This window comes from Rattus norvegicus, chromosome 2 (assembly GCF_021556685.1).
Source record: "Rattus norvegicus strain SHRSP/BbbUtx chromosome 2, alternate assembly SHRSP_T2T, whole genome shotgun sequence".
NCBI classification, from domain to species: domain Eukaryota; kingdom Metazoa; phylum Chordata; class Mammalia; order Rodentia; family Muridae; genus Rattus; species Rattus norvegicus.
This window is the reverse complement of record NC_141535.1, coordinates 60,930,458-60,952,500: the sequence shown is the minus strand read 5'-3', so window position 1 is coordinate 60,952,500 and position 22,043 is coordinate 60,930,458. Positions and strand designations below refer to the sequence as shown.

At 39.7% G+C, this 22,043-nt stretch overlaps 1 protein-coding gene across 12 annotated transcripts in view; it reads right to left on the bottom strand.

The window, feature by feature from the left end:
• Prlr (prolactin receptor) overlaps positions 1-22,043 on the bottom strand; it is a 180,685-nt gene that overhangs the window by 143,233 nt on the left and 15,409 nt on the right. For 3 of the 12 annotated variants that reach the window (XM_087616230.1, XM_087616267.1, XM_087616247.1), the window contains exon 1: positions 1-823. This exon is cut by the window's left edge and continues 574 nt beyond it. The gene's annotated coding sequence lies outside the window, so the exon portion shown is untranslated. 12 annotated transcript variants of the gene reach the window in all.

Genomic DNA, 22,043 nt, shown 5'->3' with positions numbered 1-22,043 from the left:
GTGAGAGAGGAGTAACAAGTGGGAGAAAGCAATTGTTTCTATGAAAGGCAGAGAAAGCAAGCAAATATAGAACTGGAAGCCCTGGGTTCTCTCCCAGGATGCAGTCTGGGGGCTTCTTGTATTCTCATGAGGCAGACAGAGATGAAAGTATTTTCTGGACCTCTGTTATGAGGACGCTGTCCCCAAACAGCACTTTCTATTATTTATCAGTCTCTAAGGCTGACAACATATCGTGCCTAGGATTTTAACATAAAGTAGAGGGACACAGGTCCATTTAAAGGACATAGAGGTGTAGGTCTTGGAAGCCACTTCCTTCTGACCTGGATGTCTTGCCTTATTTTATTTTAACTCAATGTGAACCATTTGTCTTAAGAATGGATGCCAAGACGAGCAGTCAAAAGTCTCAAGTCGGTGAGGAAGTAAGGCTGGCCCTGCCCATTTACTTGAGATACATGACAAATATGCTCTTTAGAAATGTATGAAAGGATAATTTTTGTTTTTTTATGTTTTTTTTTTAATTTTCTATCTCTACATATTAAGGACAGGGTCAACTCCTCTCTTTGGGACTATTTTTCAGATTGGTCCGATGACTTTAATCTGGAAATGAGCCCTTAATTAGGTCCCAGTAAAGAATTAACTCAGCTTAATGTCCCTCTCGCTTCTTCAATCATTTGGTACAGTCTCCGGTCCCCACCTGCTCAGATCGTGAGAGAAAGACCTAAGGGTCTAATCTTGGAGGGAGCAGAAGGTAAGCAGCCAACTGACCCAGTGTCATCTGCATGGGAACACTCCCTGGCCTGAGGCTGAGGCTCCTTTTCTCAGGGAAGCTTCCCACTTCAGAGCATGTGACTTAGTAGTGTGGACTGGCACACGGTACCATCAGGGGAAGGGTCAGGGTTTCCTTCCCACTTTGCTTTGACACCTGGGATCTGCAGCAAACCTTGAGGGCATTCCAGGGACATGCAATGACTTGAGCACCAAGTCTGGCAAGCTTAAGGGATTGCAATCACAATAGTTGTTGAGAGGGAAAGAGTGCTCCTACACTTGCCCATACTACCGAAGCTGATGGGACCATTTCTCTATTTAGTCCCCTTTTCACCCCCTTCACAATGCCCTGTAGCCTCTCCTCTGATGCATGGATGATGGAACAGTAGCCTTGGTCTCTCTTAGCAAGTTGTTAATTCTGCCAGTTCTTTTGAAGAGCCTCTGAGCCCCTTGAATGAAGGGCTGAGCAGAAAGAGATTAAGGAAGTGTTCCTCCTGCCCCTTGAAGATTCCCTTTTCCGGACTCTAACACAGCTGACCTTGGGCCTTTTTAGACTATCATTTGGTAAAGTCATCTCGTGCTTGCCAAAGTAAACAAACAGGATGCTGTTTTGTGATGCCCTTGACATCACAGAGCATTGCCTCTGTTCCAAGTTTCTCTGTGGAGCTGACAGCCATGATGATTTTCCTTGCGTGGGCAAGAGGTGAGCACTTGTAGAAGGGTTAAAAGGCTCTTCTAGAATCTTCCATCTTTCCTCAGATGGAAGTCCTCAAATTTATGTCCCCATTCACCTCATGGCTACTCCTTAGGAAACAGGCCACTTAATATATTTATCGCTATGTGTGGTTAAGGAGGAGGCACCAGATCTCTAAACAGAAAATTGTTTTGTTCAACGAACGGAATATCTTTTTAGTTTCCTGTTTTGTTTCTGTTACATTCTGTTCCACTCGGTCTTTGCTCCCCTTTCCTCCCTTCTGGTTCTTGTCCCTTTGGTACCACTGCACACTAGAAACCTCCCTGGTTTGTAACATAGGCTTGTCCTTTTGGGGTACACTTTCTGCACTGACAGTATTTCAGATACCTATCCCGAGAGACATGCTCTTGGGAAACATTAGGAGGTCCAGCAACCTGCTGATAGCAAGAAGCTTGAGACTTCCCCACAAGTACCTCATTGTCTGGATGGTCCAGTTCCTTCTCCTGTTGACACAGGCTAACAGCTAAGTTCAGAGGAGCTTCACAGTGGTCTTTAGGCCTAGCCACTGCTTTCCTTGCCTCTCCAGAGGTGGCCACAGGGAAAGCTGAGCAGGAAGTTCTTACTCTGAGGGAAGGTAATGCAAAAATACATAGAAATGGTGCTCTAAGCTGCCCATCCACCACGGTAAATGGTTACCTAGGTGAGGCTGATCCAAACCCCAAAGCAATGGCCTTCCTTGAGCATAAGGAAGTGTGGTGAGGAAAACAGCAGCTGCCTGAAGGTGCAGTCTGTGCTGATTGTCTCTTGGCCCAGCCAGGCGGTGTAAAACTGTGGGACAGTTTCAGTTTCAGATAAGTGTGTGAAAGTGGCTACGACTGTGAAAGAGATAAAACATTTGGTGGAGAGTCAGCTACTGGTTCTTGAAAGGGTCAGCTGTTCTACTTTGTGGTACTGTTATGTGGGAATAGCAATGGCCCTCACTGTCTCCTGTGATTATGATACGGGCATTTTCAAGCTACCACATGATAGCCATAAAATAACTCTAAAGAAGATGAAATTTAGGGGAAATGAAAAACTTTTTTTTTAAATACAACTTGCCTTAAAAAGACCAGGACTGTACTCTCCTGTGTTACAATTTACCCTTTATACTTTTCTAAAATCTACTTATTATATAACACAATATATAACCAATTTTGAAATCTTCGAATAGAGCAACTATAAATCTCTAGAAGAGACTGGAAATGAATATTTATGCTTTTCTATTCCTATGACATTTTGCTGCTTCTCCAATAGTACTAGATTAAAAGTTCATACCCTAAGATCTCAAAATTAACAAACACGTGATAACTATCATTACAAACACACACATACACAACGATGTGCAAATATGAATGGAACAATGGCTTTAAAATTGTTAAGAAAAATAAGCATCGGAGTTGTCCCATTTTGGTCCCAAAAATGTGCGTGAATTTTAGAAAACAAGGAATGGATGGAATGACGGGAAGAGGTGGGAACCTATTTGCCCTGGGATCTCAGCATGTCTATCAGAGCACTATGCTCTGATCTGTAAAGTGAGGGATGAAAAATATCTGGCAGGACTATCATGGGGCTTTCAATAATATTTTTGACAACTTTGTCCCATATTATCTACTAGCAAGGTGGCCCTTGACAAGTAGAGGTTCCTGCACGGTTCATGACTGTGGGCAGAAGAGTTATTCAATTGCACTTGGACTACAGGCTTCCCCAGATCTAGTTGTCTGTTTGCTCTACGGTGAAGTAAGGTTGCTTGCTGTTCTCAGAATATAGAATGCTTTAGAGCACAGACTATCTGATTTCTTGACCGACATAGCTTTGTCCAAAAAAAACCGGCTTTGTTTTTTTTTTTTTTTTGTGTGTGTGAAAAAGAGGCTTCTAAAAATATACTTATTGTTAAATAAACTGTTTTTTTGAAAGCATCTCATTTGATGAGATTGGATTTCTTCTCTTCCTTGGTTTCCTCATTCTTCATTTTCTGCCCCCCTCCTTTTCTTTAGCAGGAGAGAATCTTTCTACATAACACACGATGGTCTCAAACTTGCTGTGATGAGACTATCCAGTCAGGGAAACTTATAAAAGGAAATTTAAAATTGGGGGCTTGCTCACAGTCTCAGAGGGTTAGTCTGACCAAGATCATCGTGGGGGTAAAATTAGCAGCAGCCAGACAAGCATGGAGCTGGAGAGGTAGTGAGAGCTTACATAACTATATGCTGTCAGGAGACAAAGAGACCATGAGACTGGGCCTGGAATAGGCTTTGAAAATCTCAAAACCTCAGTGACACACATGCTCCAACAAGGGTGCCCCTCCTCTAGCAAGGTTACACCACCTAATCTGCTCGTTAAACAGTTCGACTAACTGGGGACCAAGCACTCAAACACATGAGCCCCCAGGAGCCATTTTCATTAAATGTGTTCAGCATATGTGTTGGTATCTGTCATGCACATGTGGGTACCCACCAAGTCTACTAAAGACCTTAGGGTACCCTGAAAGTGGAATTAAGGCTGTGAACCACTTCATGTGGGTGGTTAGAACTGAGTCTGAGTCCTCTGAAAGAGCAAGTGTTCTGTAATCCTAAGCAATCTTCCCATTTCCCTGAGTTAATTCTTGTACTGCAAGAAAATAATACAATCTTAGAGATACTTTTTCTATTAATAAAGCCTTTCTTAAGTACACTGGGTTGTCAGCTGGGGACACTGTGTGGAACCCAGTCTTTGAGCATGGCTCCATCATTGTTAGGACACTAGGAAAGCAGTTTTAACATTAACAGTAACGGTGGCACCATGCTCTTGTAGAGAGTTTCTGGATTTACAGAGATTCTAGGCATAACTGGTCTGACTGGATCGTCCCTAAAGGATATCAGCACAAACAACGCAGAAACAGTTTCATAAGACACCACCAATACAAAGGCTGAACAAAGTTTTCCAGGACCATGCAGATAAATTCAAACAGATTTTTTTCCATTGTGGAATATCATTTTTTCTTGTATAAGGCTCCATCCATAAAGGCTTACTTTCCACCCAGTTTTAACTGTGTGGCACTACCAAAATTCTATAGATCTAAAATGAGATGTGGACATGAATTATCAAGTCATTACACTCTTACAAGTGGCGTAATTTGTAGCAAGCCACTTAGGTGCCCTAAATCCTACTTTCTTCTTTAAATGGGCATAATAAAAAATAATATCTAAATTAACGAGAATGCACAGAAAGCTACTAGAAAGGATGGTATCTAGAGTATAGACAGTTCTAAGAATTTAATATAAGTGACACTACTTTTACTTCAATTGGAATTCCTCTGCAGACTGGAGGTCCTTCCTTCATGGAACTGGTAAGCTAATGGCACTGGCTATGGCATCTCTCAGAGCACTGGAGCCAAGCTCTGATCTTTCACTCTATAGCCATGTGACCTTTCTCATATCACTTCATTGTCTTACTTTAGATACTCCATCTTGGAAAACTGAGGCTTATAACATTTACTCCTAGAGTTACTGTAAGAGTAGAATATGGAAGACGACCCTTAGAAGTATACTGCAAAGAAGTGGCTGAGTCTCTCTCTCTCTCTCTCTCTCTCTCTCTCTCTCTCTCTCTCTCTCTCTCTCTCTGCGTGTGTGAATATGCAAAAATCTACACACAGTAGACCTTTCTGTGCTTTGACAAGGACGTGTTTTTCTCTGTCTTGGAAGAGTGGCTGAAACTTTCCATTCATGTTTTATGTTTCAGCAAAGCTACATGAAATACAGGAAGCTATGAGCTCAACTGTTCACGTCTATGATGTTATTTGAGCTGTACAAGCTTTCTAATGCTACCAAGGGAGAGAAGTAGTAAAGGTATATGTGTGTGGGGTGATAATTACCTGGACAAGAAAAATGTTGAAATTATTATTATTATTATTATTATTATTATTATTATTATTATTATTTCTCCGAGGCAAGGCCTTTTTATGTAGCCCAGATTGGCTATGATCACATGACTCTCTTTCCTCAACTTTCTGAATACTAGAGTTATGAAAAACTGGAGTTGGCATAGGCAATTCTGTTGAGGCATTTTGGTACTGAAAGGAAAAGGGAGTAGGACAGTAGGAACAGATATGTTTCTGTCTAAGTCAAAATAAAGACTGGTGAGTGTCCCAAATGAAGCTTTATGCAAAGCAACAAGGCTATGACTGGTTTGGAGAACAGACAGGTCTTGGTGAATGGGTTTATTTGATTTAGTGTGCACCGAGATGGCTTAGAAACATTGGAAATCCCAAGGAAACAGCTCTTTGGGAAACTGTCGGCATAGGAGGACATGCCTAAGTCTCTCCCAGAAATATTCATCTGAGAAATATGTAATTGTCCCTTGAGTTTAAGATATAAGGAAAACCAAAGACCAGAAAGATATGAGTTTCTCCGTTACAATTACATCCAAATAGGGAACTGGGTTTCTTCTTTGAGGCATTCTAATAGTGTCTGGGGAACTCTAATCTTCTTCTTGACCTTGAAATAAGAACACAACCAAGTCTCCTTACAATTCAGCAGTTATCACATATTACACAGCTGCCTCCCTTGGGCAACAATATAGAGGCTCATTTTGCAAAGGTTTTGGAGGAATTGACATTTGACTCAGACAGAAATTGACTTAGAAGGCATTCCTCGCCATCCACCTGTATTTATCTTACTATTTTATCATGTTAGTGTTGCCAGCATCACATTGTCTGGAACTTGTCCTACTATTGGGACACTTTACCAGTAGTTGCCTCATCAAATGTAAGCTGTATGACTCTTTGGTTTGTTGTGACCTAAGGGACTTGGAACACTCTAGTATAACTCCATGCTTTAACATGCCCTTGAATATGAGCTACATATGTGGGGGAGGGGAACTTGGAGCAAGAGCAATACAGTTTAGGGCAACAAAACAAAGGACAGAGGTTTCCTGTAGAAGGCCATACATTGCCCTATGGCCTATTCAGTACCTGACTTTTTATTTTAATGAAAATGGAACCAAATATTCACATATGAAAAGAAAGACTTTCAGACAGGCCATTATCATCAAGTACCAGAGTTGGGAAATATGAAGAGAGACTCTAGATCTGGTTTTTACAAAGAACATGATCATAGGAATACTTCATCCATGCCGGGGGCAGCATACCCTATTCTACTTTGGTTCTTTTTTTTTCTTTTCTTTTTTTTTTTTTTGGAGCTGGGGACCGAACCCAGGGCCTTGCACTTCCTAGGCAAGCACTCTACCACTGAGCTAAATCCCCAACCCCCCTAGTCTACTTTGTAAACAGGGTGGGATGGGTCAAATGCTGCGTATGGTTGTTTATGTCATCACACCTCATATAGTCAACAAATATCAAAACTACCAAGGCCCAGAAGAAAGCGTGGAGATGACAGCTAACCTTTCAGGAGAAACTGAACGTACTCTCCGAACGGGATGAGGGAGTATATGTGCAAAGGACATACTTAGATCCCTGTGTGTCCCAGCGCCCCCCATGCTTTAGACCAGGAGGAACCTTCAGGGCTACTCTGGAGCAGCCTCAAATATCACCCTTCAGATATTTAGCAGTGTACTCTCCTAACTATCCAAACACCGCTTAAACAATTCTAGGAAAATAGAAGACCATCACCTCAGAGAGTAGTTGCAGTGTATTAATTATCATTTTTTTAATGCTGCCAGATTTTTGTTTCTCTGGCAATTTCCCCCGTTCTGGTTCTCAACAATAACATCACTCCCCTTAGCTCCTACATCTTTGATGTTAAACTTCTAACAAATATTGATTTGCAATAAGTGATTTAGGTGCTCTAGACATTCTGAACATAGTAGATACCTTGAAAATCCACAATATTTGAGTTATATTATAAGGATAAACTTATTTGCATGCCTAGGAAAAATAATACCCTGACCTTTTGATTGTATGAAACAAAACAGTGTACCCAAGACTGTTTGGATGCTGTTAATATTAATATTGATTATTGCTATTAATGGATATATTGAAACATATAGGGTATGTGTGATCTAACTTGATTTCATCCTATATCCCTCAAAACTTTCCGTGTATACATGACAATTTAAACAAAAGTAAAACAACCAAAATTTTTTCAGGCCTGTTTCTTTGAGATTTATGGAATCTAACTTTTAATGTCTTAAATCATAAATACAAATAAAGCCCTTGGGGCATCTCAGAGGTCTCTGTCAAATCCATGGATATTCTTTGATAATATTTCTAACATATTTTCATGGACAGACTGAATCTTCTTTATCTCAGCTGGTAGATATCAGATACTTAGGAATAGGGTTAGGAAAACATTTCAGTGGCTAAGAGTACTTCCTATGCAAGCATGAAGTTCTGAGTTCAAATCCCCATACCCATGTAAAATCTAAGCATGTTTGAACATACTTGTAATACCAACATTGAGGGGGAAACCCATGAAATACACAAGTCAGCTAGCCTAGCTGAGACCATGAGCATCAGGTTGGTAGAGAACCTGTCTCAACAGAATAAGGCAGACAAGGGGTGAACAGGAAGATATTTGATATTTCCCTCTGGCCTTTTTACTGAAATGCACATATATACAATATACACATTTTCTACACACACACACACACACACACACACACACACACACACACACACACACACACACACAAGCAAACAAAGCAAAACTGTAAAAGACAGACTCACAAACAGATAAAGAGAAAGCCATTTGGAGATATGACTGGGGTCAATTCCCTGTTTCCCTTGCTCTCACTACCTTAAGCCTGGGAATTTACTAGGCCTGCTGCAGAAGGCCTGCTTTTGTCACACAGGCAGCTGTGTAAATACTCATAGATCAAGAGTAAAGTCTGTAGGTAGAGCTAGAGACTCCTGAAGCCTGACTATGTGAGATCATCCATCAAGGCATAATGCTGGACAAGTTGATGTACATCTTCATGCTTTTGTTTCTTCACCTGTAAGATGCAGATGTTGAAAGAACCTACTGATTGCTTCTTGGAGGTAATTTATATATTTTGTTTCCATTTGGAAACCTTTGGTGGAAGCCAATGGTCTACTGGAATGCACTGTATGTTGAGGAAAGAGAAAACAATAGCCTTTGCAACAAGAGACCTGGGAGAACGTTCTCTGCTAACTGATTTTGCTGGATCACAGACCCCAGAGCACCGACCACAGACAGCATTATGGACTTACTGCAACTGATTCTAAACTCTGTGTTCCGTCATCTTTGTCTTTCTATGTGCTCTGTCCATCAGGCCCTTTGCAACCAACTACCCGAAATGTCAGGGACATGGGAAGCACTGTAAATTTGTATATTCTCTACCTCCCCACTGAATGTCCTCCTTATTCTCTTCCGGTCTATTTATTAACTACCCCTCCTTCTGTCTATGACTGCAGTACACCTGTGTCCTCCACTAGACTGTGGACGTATTAAGGGTGGAGAATGGCTCCTTTTTGTACCCTGGTGCCAAGTAGGGTGACTAGCGTAGGGTAGGCAGACAACAGCTATTTACAGTGTTTGGTAAATTAAGTGAGTATATTTTCACTAGATCTTGTAAGAACACTGAGCATATTTGCTTTATAGTTTAGAAGAAATATGTTCAAGCTTCTGCCTGAAAGTGAATCAATAATGCCATATCCACAGCAATACACTCATTGAAGTCATAAATGCAGTGTATTCTAAGACCATTCCTACACTCCTTTGAAAGCATAGAAAAAATTTCAAGTGGCAATTATTTTGTGTGTCCCTGAAAATGTCAATACAAATTCCTCTGTTAATGGAGCATCTGCCTTCTGCAGTAAAAGAGGACATCCTGCATAGTGACCCCATTGTTGGGCTTAAAATGACAGCATGCTGTAACTCCATAGTGCCTTCAGCTGTCTCCTCGGGAGATATTATTCTCAAAGGTCACCTGGGAGAGGAAGGGGTCCAAGCTGATCATTTCTACCAACTAGCTTTGAAAGGAACATCAGTTCCAAGACTACTTTGTGGTTATAATGCTTCAAAATCTCCCTTGCATGAGCACGGTCATTTTAGAGACACTGAATTATCTTTCTAGAGGCTGTAGTGAACTGGAACTGGATGGGTTCTTAATTGAGAAAGATTGAGAGCTTAGGGATGTGTAGTCAAAATGAGTTTCTGAGGTAAAATTAAGTATCTGATTTGCCAGAAGTGACAGTGCCCACACAGTTGTCTTATCGATTAAGACATATTCTTGAGTATGTAATTACTCAAGTATTATGTAATTACTCAAGTGAGTATGTAAGACTCACCAGATTGGAAAAAAAGAGAGATGGGAGCCAAGATTACACAAGTTCTCTTTTATGGTCATGGAAAGATACGTGGTATCATTGCTGTGTGGCATTTGGGACCAATATACAGAAGTAGATCCTGTTCTGTCATGCCAGGTTATTGGACTCAATACCATCTGCCTACCAGTATTGTGAAATAGCCTAGGCTAGAAATCTATAAACCAAAAGGCCAGTGGCTCAAGTGGTTGTATCAGGCCCTGTGCAACCCAACACATCTTTGCTAGTGATTTATCAAACACTGAGATGAAGGGAGAAAAGATTCCTACACTTAAGAAAAATGCTTATGGAGCTAACTTTGTTAACATGGTGTCCTGATAGTAATGCTCTTCATTTCTTCTAGGGAGAAAGCACTTTGAGCATTTATCAAGAGCTCAGTATTGCTATGCTTTTGGTAGGTTGTTGAGCTTCTTCCCCTCAAATCTTTATCTTTGTTTGGTATCCTTGATGTTGCAAGTCAAGATTGAGAAATTAAATTGATTTCTTTTTTGAGGGTCATAGCCATTGCCAAAGGGAACAACACTACGCTAATATTTAGTAATAGAGATAAGGAAAAAAATCATCATGGTTGGGGGGTTATAGTCAGTTCTTAGAAACTTGTAGGGCAACACTTTCGTGGTACTAAAGTGAATGTGTATTTGAAAAGGTCAAAGGTATGAAATCTGTCCCACCATACCCCAAGATCATACTTTGACTTTGCTGTCTGACTCACATGTTGAAAAGTATCCTGAATTATGAGTGTATAATACACAGGTGAGAGGACAAATGCTTAACTATATTTTAAATCTCATGATGATATGGGCCTCTTTCTTGGATGCAGGCTTTAGGAATTTCTACAACATATGCAGCTGGGTTTGCTCTGAGAGATACTCCAATAACCTATCCTAAGTATTTGGGATGCATGGTGGTGCCCTTCAAAGACTCTCATAGTAACAATCTTATTCATGAAAAGCTGCAATCAGAATCAAGCCTTCCCTAGCCGACAGAAAGTACATAAATTCAAGGGATGCAGAACATAATAGATGTTCTAGTTTGCTTTCTATTGCTGGTAAACACCATGAGCAAAAGGAATCTGAAGAAGAAAGGGTTTATTTGGGTTAAACATCTTGATTATGGTCAGCCAGGAAGGGAAGTTAAGGCAGGGTGAGGATCAGGAATCTGGAAGCGGGAACTGAAGCAGGTGCTGAATGACAACTGTTGACTGGCTTGCTCTTTGTGGTTTCCTTGATCTGCTTCATAAAACCCAGACCAGCCCAGGAATGGCACTGCTCACAATGGGTTGGGTGCTCCATGCCAATAATTAGTCAAGAAAATGCCCTCAGTACATCCAAAAGCTAAAGACTTTAGAGGTCGTTAAGTTATTTATTTATGTATATGAAGTACAATGGTAGTTATTTACACAAATTTAGACTTTTTAAAAGAGGAGTTTATCCAAGATCCATGAGAGAAATATGTAGAACAATAAAGATACCAAAACTGAGAAACATCTAAGAAGACATTTACTATGTTTCTGGAACCAAGTTCCTGTTTCTGACTAGAAGAGACCAAGTAAAGAGGAGGGAGGAAAAAAAATCCAGATAATACCCAAACTCTACAGTCAGTTTATAACTTGGAAGGTATATCACAGATAACACTATCCATGGCACTGACTTATGATAGGAATTATTAGTCAACATACTGTTTGCTGCAGGGGAGAAAGAAAGAAGCTAACTGCTCTTGGTTCCTCAAAATTAGATCATGATCGTTCACTTTCTTAAAGGGTCCAGCTATTCTTTTGATTAATAAGACCATCTTCAAACAGAATCCCTTCTAGACCCATATAAAATGATAACCTTTCGAAAACAATTCAGCTGAATGTTAGGAGTCTGAGCACTGGACCATTGATCAGGTATCTAGCAAGTTCAGATGCTAAGGATGGGAGTTTGAGAAGGGAAACAAGAGTCCAGCAAACCAAGCATCCCAAGGCAGCGGATGCTCGAGTCATCTATTTTGAGTGCAGAAGAATAAATGGTGGAGGAAGAGAAGATTGTATCTCAACGCAGAAAGCCACATCATTGGCATTCCTCTTCCAAGCTAATATTGAACGAGGACATGTCATTCTGCCCTCCAGTTGTGGGCTGAAAAACTTAGTACACATTGAGCAGGTTCAAGAACACACTGCACATGATAAATGTTCACAAATATTGGATCTAAGTAGATTGGTTTTTCATTCCTCGGTGAGTAAGCATGAAAAATAAATAGCACAGACAGTGGAAAAAGAATCAACGAGAGAGCTGAGATATCAGCTGCCAAGTGTAAGGAAGTGTTTCTCATCTTCAGATGAGGCAGAGAGTACTGTGAGAAAGGTCATGTTAAAAGAAGGAAGGATGGCAGGAAAAGTATTCTTGAAGAGAAAGGAACAGGTTAAAGGGTAGCTTAAAATAAAGTTTGAAAATGATAAGGAAAATATGAAACTGTAGGACATGGAAAATATTGTGGCACCCTAAAAGGAGTAAATGGACTATATGATGGATGCTACCCAAAATGGGTGACCAAGCTAAACCAGTGAGAGAGCTGAAATTGAAGGGTGAGAACACCGAATGTTGCCAAGTACATAGAACAAGGCTCCTCTCAGGCACTGCTGAAAATCACAACCACTTGGAAAATCCTCGGTTCCTACTTGAGCATTAAACATACATCTTGTGACTTCAGGATTCTCTCCATTGCTAATTGTGCAAGTGAATATAACAAGCCTATAAGAATAGTAACAACAGTTTTATTAATATTCCCCAAATAGGAATATTCCAGGCACCGCAAGCAGGAAATCAAGAATGTAGAGCACAGTAATATACAGTGGGAATGAGGAATAGTGCAACAGGGCTATAGCATCAACATAGCAGATGAAATGGGATAGGTTGAGGAGGCCCAGGGTATAAGAGAGTGTAAAACGAAGGATAACTACTACTAAAGACCTCTTGAAAAAGTCACATGGGAACCTAATACTTTAGAATCTATCTATCTATCTATCTATCTATCCACACACACATCACACACACACACACACACACACACACACACACAGAGAGAGAGAGAGAGAGAGAGAGAGAGAGAGAGAGAGAGAAAAGAAGTTTAATGAATTTACCCTATAATTCGGCATAAATTCTCTACTAGACACCAGAGGCTGACAAGAGTCTTAGTGTCTGGAATGCATTATTTCTATTGTTTTTTTTTATGATTTTTTCTCCATCTTTATTAACTTGTGTATTTCTTATTTACATTTCGAATGTTATTCCCTTTCCCAGTTTCCAGGCCAACATCCCCCTAGCCCCTTCCTCTCCCCTTCTATATGGGTGTTTCCCTCCCCATCCTCCCTCCATTACCAACCTCCCCCCAACAATCACATTCACTAGGGGTTCAGTCTTGGCAGGACCAAGGACTTCCCCTTCCACTGGTGCTCTTACTAGGCTATTCATTGCTACCTATGAGGTCAGAGTCCAGGGTCAGTCCATGTATAGTCTTTAGATAGTGGCTTAGTCCCTGGAAGCTCTGGTTGCTTGGCATTGTTGTTCATATGGGGTCTCGAGCCCCTTCAAGGTCTTTCAGTTCTTTCTCTGATTCTTTCAACGGGGTCCCGTTCTCAGTTCAGTGGTTTGCTGCTGGCATTCACCTATGTATTTGCTGTATTCTGGTTGTGTCTCTCAGGAGAGATCTACATCAAAGATTTATTTATTTATAAGAACACTGTAGCTGTCTTCAGACACAGCAGAAGAGGGCATCAGATCCCATTACAGATGGGTTTAAGCCACCATATGGTTGCTGGGTTTTGAACTCAGGACCTCTCGAAGAGTAGTCAGTGCTCTTAACTGCTGAGTCATCTCTCCAGCTCTATTGTTGGTCAGTGAAGTTCTACCAGAACATCACAGGCTATTGTCATAGGTTTTTAGTGACTCTTAAAAACATGACAGTACGACTCCATAACTGAAGACTCTACAGACTTGAGACACAGAACATGGAGAAACTAAGCTTGTACTGACTTGGATATTCCATCATTCATGGCTAGCTTTAATGGTACTAGTAGGTGCTGTATACACTACAGGAGGAGAAAAGTAATAATCACTGTCACCCGGTGAGAACTCTAGCAGTGAACTATCCTGTCAGATGTGCCCATTTGTGAAATAATTGAATGGATCTAAAAGGAGTAACCAGACTTTGATTGGGTTTAAGACTTGCTCCACAAGACAGAACCTATGCCTGACTGACATTTTTATCTGGGCCACAAATGTGTGGCTGGACATGTCATGGGCCCTAAGAGAAAATCTAGCACTATTATTCTGTTAAGTATACAGTATTAACTGCCTAAGTACCTGATAATGACATATTGTTATATATCAACTAGGATATCTATCAAACTCATCAGAAAAGCTTCTCTATTTTGCACTAGATGATGGTTAACACAGAAACCCTCACATGGCCAGCATGCAGAGTGACAGAATGAGGGATGCTCAGTCCTAAATGGCACATTTATACCACACTCCCTCCTCTTAGAGCTTGGGGTTCATTGCAGAAGAAGGGTGGAAAGATGCTAAGAGCTGGGTGATGATTAAGAATAACATCTGGAGGCAGTGGGGCAGTGGCACCTATGAACTTCCCTGTGACATACTCAGATGACAGCACACAAGACCTGGGCAAGTTCAAGCCAGGCAGAATCCAAGCATGAATAAGGGAAGCAGACATGGAACCCCATCTCTGGCTGTTGGAAGATGGAGAGTTAGTTTTCTCCTTCCCCCCTAAAATGTTATGTTTACCATGTGCTTTCTGATCCATTTTTATGAGTTATTCTTCATCAAAAAGCCTATAAGATCAGAATTGTTTGGGAAACCCCATTTTAAAATACTATTTTTACTTTTTGAGTTTATAGCATAACCGCATCATCTCCTTTTCCTCTCAGTTTTCTTGAAGGGTGCATCCCCAGGTCGGCTGACCATGTTGCAAACAAAGGCTCCATCCCCACTAACAGGCAGCATGAATTGGAATCGATGGGCTCAAAGCAATGAAGAAGATCCAGAGTTGGGTGAGTCAGGGAAGGGCATAGACCTAGGAGGATTAATCAAAATATATTGCATGGCATTCCCAAAGAGTAGAAGTGTATTATATTCACTGATTGCTACTCATCCCTACGTGAGATGGAATAATAATGTCAGCAACAACATGAAAAAGTTTGAAGGCGAAAGAAGTGAAATGGAGCCCAGGGTTCTCTCACATAATGTATTATCCCATTGATGAATTATTAGAACCAACAAAACTAATGGAAGTGACAGGAATCAGGTCAGTGGTTGTTACAGCAGGTAATTGCTTGGGCAGGGGCAAAGGGAAACTTCTGGAGAAATGGAAATAGTTGTCTTGCTAGAGATGTGGACCCTCCAGGACACATTATTTAACCAAACTGATTTAGCTGGACATGCATAGCCTCTGTATGCACAGGTCCATTGCATGGAAACTGTCACTATATAAAAGAGGCATTGGAAGTTTAGTGACATATTTTGAAAGGGGTAAAGTTATAGAGACAGTAGCCAATTAAAAACATTTAAAAATAAAAAGTTAAAGCAAACATAGCAGTGTCACAAGAATGAAAAAACACGGGTCTGCACAGTGAACGATTCAGTAAGTGCCACGCAAAATCAGTAAAAGCAAGCTCTCACTTAGGCACTCAGGACAAAGATCTTTGCTTTATTAACTTTCAGATAAAACATAGGCGTTCTGGAAGCTGAGCAAGTCCCTACGAGAACACTTCTATGGACAACCTCAGATGGTTCTGAATTTAAGGCAAAAGGCCAAGCCAGATATGTGTGTCATAGTAGCTCGTAAGAAGCTCAAGTGAGTGTGAGGTCAAGTAGAATATAGAGGGAGACCCCGTGTCAAAGAAATGAAGACAGATGGAAAGACCAACATTCCATAGCCAGTCAGCCAGGCAGGTTATTCTCTACACTTAACACTTTACACTTAACTCATTCCAAGCAATTCAATAACATTTGCCCACTCATTATACTTCAGTTGTTCCAAGTTCCTCTAAGAAGGGAATTAAAACTAATAAAGTAAGATGCAGAGTTTGAGTCAACACACACTTATCCATGACTATATCATAAAATGAGTAAATTGTTTGATAGCTAAAGTAACTCGTAAGCTACAAGTCACCTAACATAATGTATTGACTGACAGTAACATGAAAATGAAAATTTAAAATACTCTTTTAAATATTGAGAAAGAGGTTGAACATGGATTTAATGATACCATCTCATGCAGAAGTTGATTAGGGAAGTGTATCATTCACTTTGACAGGTATGGGGTATTTTGGATGCTTAACAGTAGCTACTCACCGAAACAAGAGGAACATTACCACCAAAACAGAGTCCATGCGTGTAGCAAAAGACACATGAGAAGGGAAAGACTGGGAAACACATAAAAAGGAGTGAATCAAGTTTACATAATTGTGGCTGTCATAACTGACCCAGAAGGACAGAAAACATGTTTCTGGTAAAGTACGTTCAAGAAACATTGGTTAATGTCAGTCAAGGTAGTTTCTTTATTTCAGAGATCAGGCTCAAAACATATTAATATCTCCAGAACATTGAGAATGCTTTACCAGAAGCATTCTTATTGAAGTTCACATTAGAAAAGGTATTCACTCCTACTGTAATATAATATTACAGTAACTTTACCGTTATTTAATATTTAGATCAATAATCTAAATACCAGAAAAAAGTTAGATTCAATAGACTGAGAAAAATTATTACTTATGGATACCAAAAATTAAGAAGAGACATAATTTATGACCAGTGTTAGTTAGAAAGCAAATATGCATAAATTAATATACATATTTATTATAGATAAATTAGTATATATGTACATTATATATATACTTATACATACATACACACACTCTCTGTGTATGTATGTATAAGTATATATATAATGTTCTATAATGAAACATTAATATTAAAAATACATAAAATGTTCCAACAAGATTATGCAGGACCTATAAGATTAAAATTATAAAGCTTTCAAACGAAATGCAAAAGAAGATGCATGTAAAGAGAAAGATGCTCACTGTTTTCTCATCAGCTGACCAGATATTTAAATTAGCTTTTAGAACTGACCTGTGGATTTAACGCACTCCCAATCAAGTAATCAATGTGAGATTTTATATCTCTGTATATATATGGCCATCTATCTATCTATGCCTACAAATATAAACTCAGTAGTCAACACACATACATGCACATGCTTTTCTAAGTTTCCAAACCCATGCCAGAATGCACCTATAAGAGGATACTAGCAAGAAAAGATAATCAAATTTGCAGTAATTTTTTTAAGAAGAAAGAAAAAACACCTCATCTTAAATAAATTGTAAATTTTTGGGGTGAATTGTATAATGGGCAGTGCTTTTTTTTAAACATTTTACCCATAATGCTAGGAAAAGAGCCTACTCAATATTAAACTCATATAGACATCCATCCTTCTGATCATTCTCTGATTTCAGAGGCATAGTTTGTAAGAAACTAGTAAGCTAGCATTTCTGTTCTTACACAAAATTACCTTCTTCCTTCTCCCGAAAGTACCAAATAAAATCAAACAGTCATGAGCATGCAAAGGCTATAGCCTCCTTTCTGAAGCAAAATGTGTAGAAAGCTAGTCAATGACAGAAACAAAGACAAAAGCCAGAAACTCAGTTTCAAAGATCAAATGAACAGTCAGCACATGCTGTTCAGAATTGGCCCGCTTGGGAGGACACGGGGACTTCAGATGCCTAGACAGAATGGGTCATAAACATCAAGGAAGACCATTTCTACCGATTTCCTAAGAAAAGTATAATTCAGCCTTTTTTCTCCCTGTCATCTGAACTAGGTGCCAGAGATACCAAAGTATTTACACTCTCTGGGGAGTCAAATGATGAGTGTGGTACATCATTCATTTCTGTGCAGTCCCAAAGGAACCATCACAACTGCGTGGTGGTCTAATGGGCTTGTGTCACTTCCAAATCTCTATTGTTGCTGCTGCAGCGGCTCCTCCTCCTCCAGACACTAGTTTTGTCATTTATCTTTCTTACTAATATCCTTCTCATAGCAGGTCCGTAGGAATCCAAGCTCGCTCACAAATTATTATCTAGAGCAAAGTGAGGGGGTTCTTCAAGTATCTAGTAACTCGTTCATGTTATGCCTCCACTGTGCATGCCCTACAGGCCTTCTGTGGTGTTTCAGTGTTTCTGTGACCTGACGGTGCTTTCATTTTCCAGTTTCTTCTCACGCTGATTTCAACTTTGGTCAGCCGCACTGTTTCTTCCATCCCACATACATGCAAGCTCTCTCTACTTCAGTGACATTGAAAGTTCTTCTCCTTGTAATTATGCAAATTCTTTCCTGTTTTTGAACTTAGGTCTGTCTTCACTGGTTTAGATTTGCTCTCTAAGATAATATAATATGCTATGCTTGTGTTGTCCTGTGCTTGATTTGCATGTACGTGTGTGTGTGTGTGTGTGTGTGTGTGTGTGTGTGTGTGTGTGTGTGTGTCTCAGGGTGGGGCTTGCATAATCTAGGTAAATTTCCTACAACTGAGTTATATATATATCCTTATCCAGGGAGACTGATTGACATCTGTTTCCTTACTATTTCATAAACTCTGTGTAGATAGAGAGACCCGTCAGCTCATTAGTATTTCTCTCCAGTACCTGGGACAGTTTCTACACGTGTGACTAATATTTGATTTATACATCTCATAGGATATTTCCCAATGACAATGATGATGAGCTTTAATTTTTGAAATTCTGCACAAGACTTTCAATGAAAGAATAAGTCTTTCCATAACTCAGTTCAGTTAATGCAGGTTAACTTTTCCCACTGGATCAGGAGGTCAGGGGAAGGAAACAAATGCAAAGTAAAATTTCCCAGATCTGCGTAACAAAGTTATTTAGCCCATTATGTTAAAATATGTCCCAGATTTCTTCATCCCACAGAATGAATGTGGTGTGTGTAAACTCTTGGCATGCAATCTGACAGAGACCAACTATTAGTAGAGATCTTTACTCTCAGTCACCATGTGATCATTAATGGTCCTGACTGTGGTCACAACTGAAATTTAAAGGAATTATCAACAGGTCTACAGTCAGCTCGGGACATTTTTACAAGAGACAATATCTTTTTTTTTTCATGTAGCCCATTTTATGTCTTCAAAATTCTTCTGTGCTTTCTCAATTCTACCCCACTTTCACACTTCTGACTCTCCTTTTGTTGTTTACTCTTCTCAAAAGGTTCTCTTCCTTCGTAGGAAGAGTAGTTGGTGTGACCAACCTGGAACGCAGTGTTCTAGAATAGTTGTTAGGGTTCAAGAACTAACTAATGTGAACCAGTGATAGAGGCATAGAATAACAAAGGAAATGAGCAAGGAGAGCTATTTAAGGACAAATCAGGAAGATTAGAACTATTCCGTATACAAAGATACAGCTATCTTAAGATGTGCGAGATATACAGATAGAAAATGTCAGGTTAAATAAATCACTTTTCAATATTACAATGATGTAAAACCCCTTAACGTCAGAGTCATGAAAATGAAAGAGGATCTGTTATACAGTCCAGCAGAAAATAAACTTAAAATACTTGCTATGTCAAGGTATGTTTGTTATTGACTACAAAAGTAGTCTATAGAGCAAACAAAACTTCTAAAAATCCATATGTGACAAGAGATTCATGATCTGTTAATGTTAAGTGCCAAGAGATCAAGCAAATATTTAGATAAAGTCATTTGTGATAGAAATGTGTTCAATGACCATAGATTATTAATAGATTAGACTTAATTTAGAATCAATAAGTCAAGTTATGACTTCAGATAGATACTTGGGATTCAGAGAATTTTAAGAATCTATAATGAGCTTGTTCTGTTTATTGTTTTTGAGAACAGTCGCTCACAATCACTTATGCCTTGTCCATGGTTAGATTTGCACGGAAAGGGCAGAGTTGAGCAATCACGGACATGTGGCCTACAAAGTCTAAAATACAATTATTATTTCTAACAGAAAATGTAATGACTCCAGTGCAGGACAGATAAAGGGCAGATAAAGAACATCCTTAATCTTTGATGTTCATGCTAAGCAGGATGAAAGAAATTCTCTAGATATCACCTCTTGGTGGATGCAGAATGTTGGCCAGAGGAGTAATTCTGAATAATCTTATAAAGACAATCCCATTTGCTAGTCTTCTTATCTTTACAGGCTTGGAAGTTAATGATGCTTCATGATGTTCAGCAAGTCAGCAAATTTTCTGGCTAGCTTTGGCTCTTTACACTTCGGGGTCTCCCATCTAAACATAATCATTGAATTATCGAGGAATGAAACTCATCAGAGAAATGGCATAAAGTTAGAGGGAATTAAAATACAGACCTTCTGGTATCTGGATCAACACACCATACTTTCTTACTTTAGAAATGATTTACCCAGAAATAATTAAAAATCAGCTTTTAGAAATGGTGAGTTCCTTCTGTCATATAAGAATTTTCACAGTGAACGTTCTATGTACATACACATTTTATGATATGTTTTTGATAGTCACAATAGTTACACTACCCAAAAGGTTACACAGGAAAAGGAATTTAACAAACTACTACACTCTTGAGACACTCTTGCTTCCAATATGTACAATGGGACATGTATTCTCAAAGAAGATTCACTCATGGAAGAATTCCCAGAATCTTTGTCTAAGGGTACTGCTCAGAGCATAGAGGTCATCTTTATACAAGAGGAAACAAGTTACTTCCTAACCGTTACCTGGTTCATCCTTTACAGATTGATGCCACTTAGAAGGCAGAGAGCTGTGCATTTGAGGGTAAAACTACTATAATACCTTCAAGTTTTCTGAGACACCGATTCTCTTAGAAGGATTTAAATTTCCTGTCAGGACTGATGGAACAAAAGCCATAACAGTGTCTAGGGGTACAAGTTGGGCTTACAGTGTTTGTCTACCATGTGTAAGGTCTTCTTGGGTTTGGTCCCTGACACTGAAAAGAAGAAAAAAGAAAAAAAAGCAAAACAAAACAAGACACCATAGCAGTATGAGACTCTATTGGGATTTAGTCTTTAACTGTCATCAGATAGCCAGTGTCATTCTTCCATGCTCAGCACATGCTTGCTCGTTACTGGATGCTTTCACTTGCTGCCTACTTAGAGAGAGGAAAGATTTTAGAGAAGCTTAATGCTTGACAATTGAGTAGCATCCTTGCTACTTGCATAATCAGAAATATCGATTACATTATACAATAATCGCACCCCATCAGAAATCCTTTGCTTCTAAAGGAAGGTACATTGAAAAGGGTTTGGTCAAGGCTACTATGCCACTACAGTTTCCATGAAATACTACTGTGATGGGAAGTTGTTTTGCATTTGAGCATGTGTTTGCTACAGCCTTACATAGTTTATCTAGGTGGTGAGAATGCATAAATCTGATTTATCTTCCAGTTGATGACTACCTTAGTCCACGTGTAAAGTTCTATTCTAAAAGAAATTCACAACACTGGAAGTTATTACTCAGGCTTATGCTTTAGATCCGAAAGCCTTCACTGTGTTTACTGATTCCCACTCTAACAGTGCAACAATATGTCTCTTATTAGCATTGTTCCTGTCTATCTTTTTAATTCCTTTAATAGTTTTTTTTGCTATTAGATTCTTGCCACATATTTTTTCCACAATTGAAAGTTTTTTTTTCTAATGTCAACAATCACAACCATGTTTATGGAATTACATGAGAATCGAACCAAAGATAAACCACAGCAACCAGCACCTAAATGTGTTTCTTTTTGTGTGGCCACCCTCAACTTGTGGCATACACCGTGCACATCTGAGGGCCCCTCCGAACAGCCAGAGGAATCCGACTTTCTTTCTTCACAGTCGCTTGGCCTCCTGGATGGTTTGGTGACTCATAAACCCCATATCGTTCCATCTCTCACAAATGGAAACAGATCTGCTTTGTTGGGTTAGCCTTCAGTTCCCACCGCCCCAGGCTCGGTTTCTATGAGCCCAGTCTTGCCTTTGGCCACTCAGGCCTTTGTCCAGTCAGAGAGCAGTCTAACAGGCTCTCCCACCCCAGTGGCCAGCTTTGCTTCCACCAGCAAGAGCTTTTTCCAGCCTTCTTCCCTGTGCCTGTTGCCAGTGGTGCTGCTTTGTTTCTGAGATCTTTACATTTGCCTTGGCTCCACCAGAGGAAGAACAGGTGCTTCTGCCTTCAATTTTCTGGGAATTATACACTG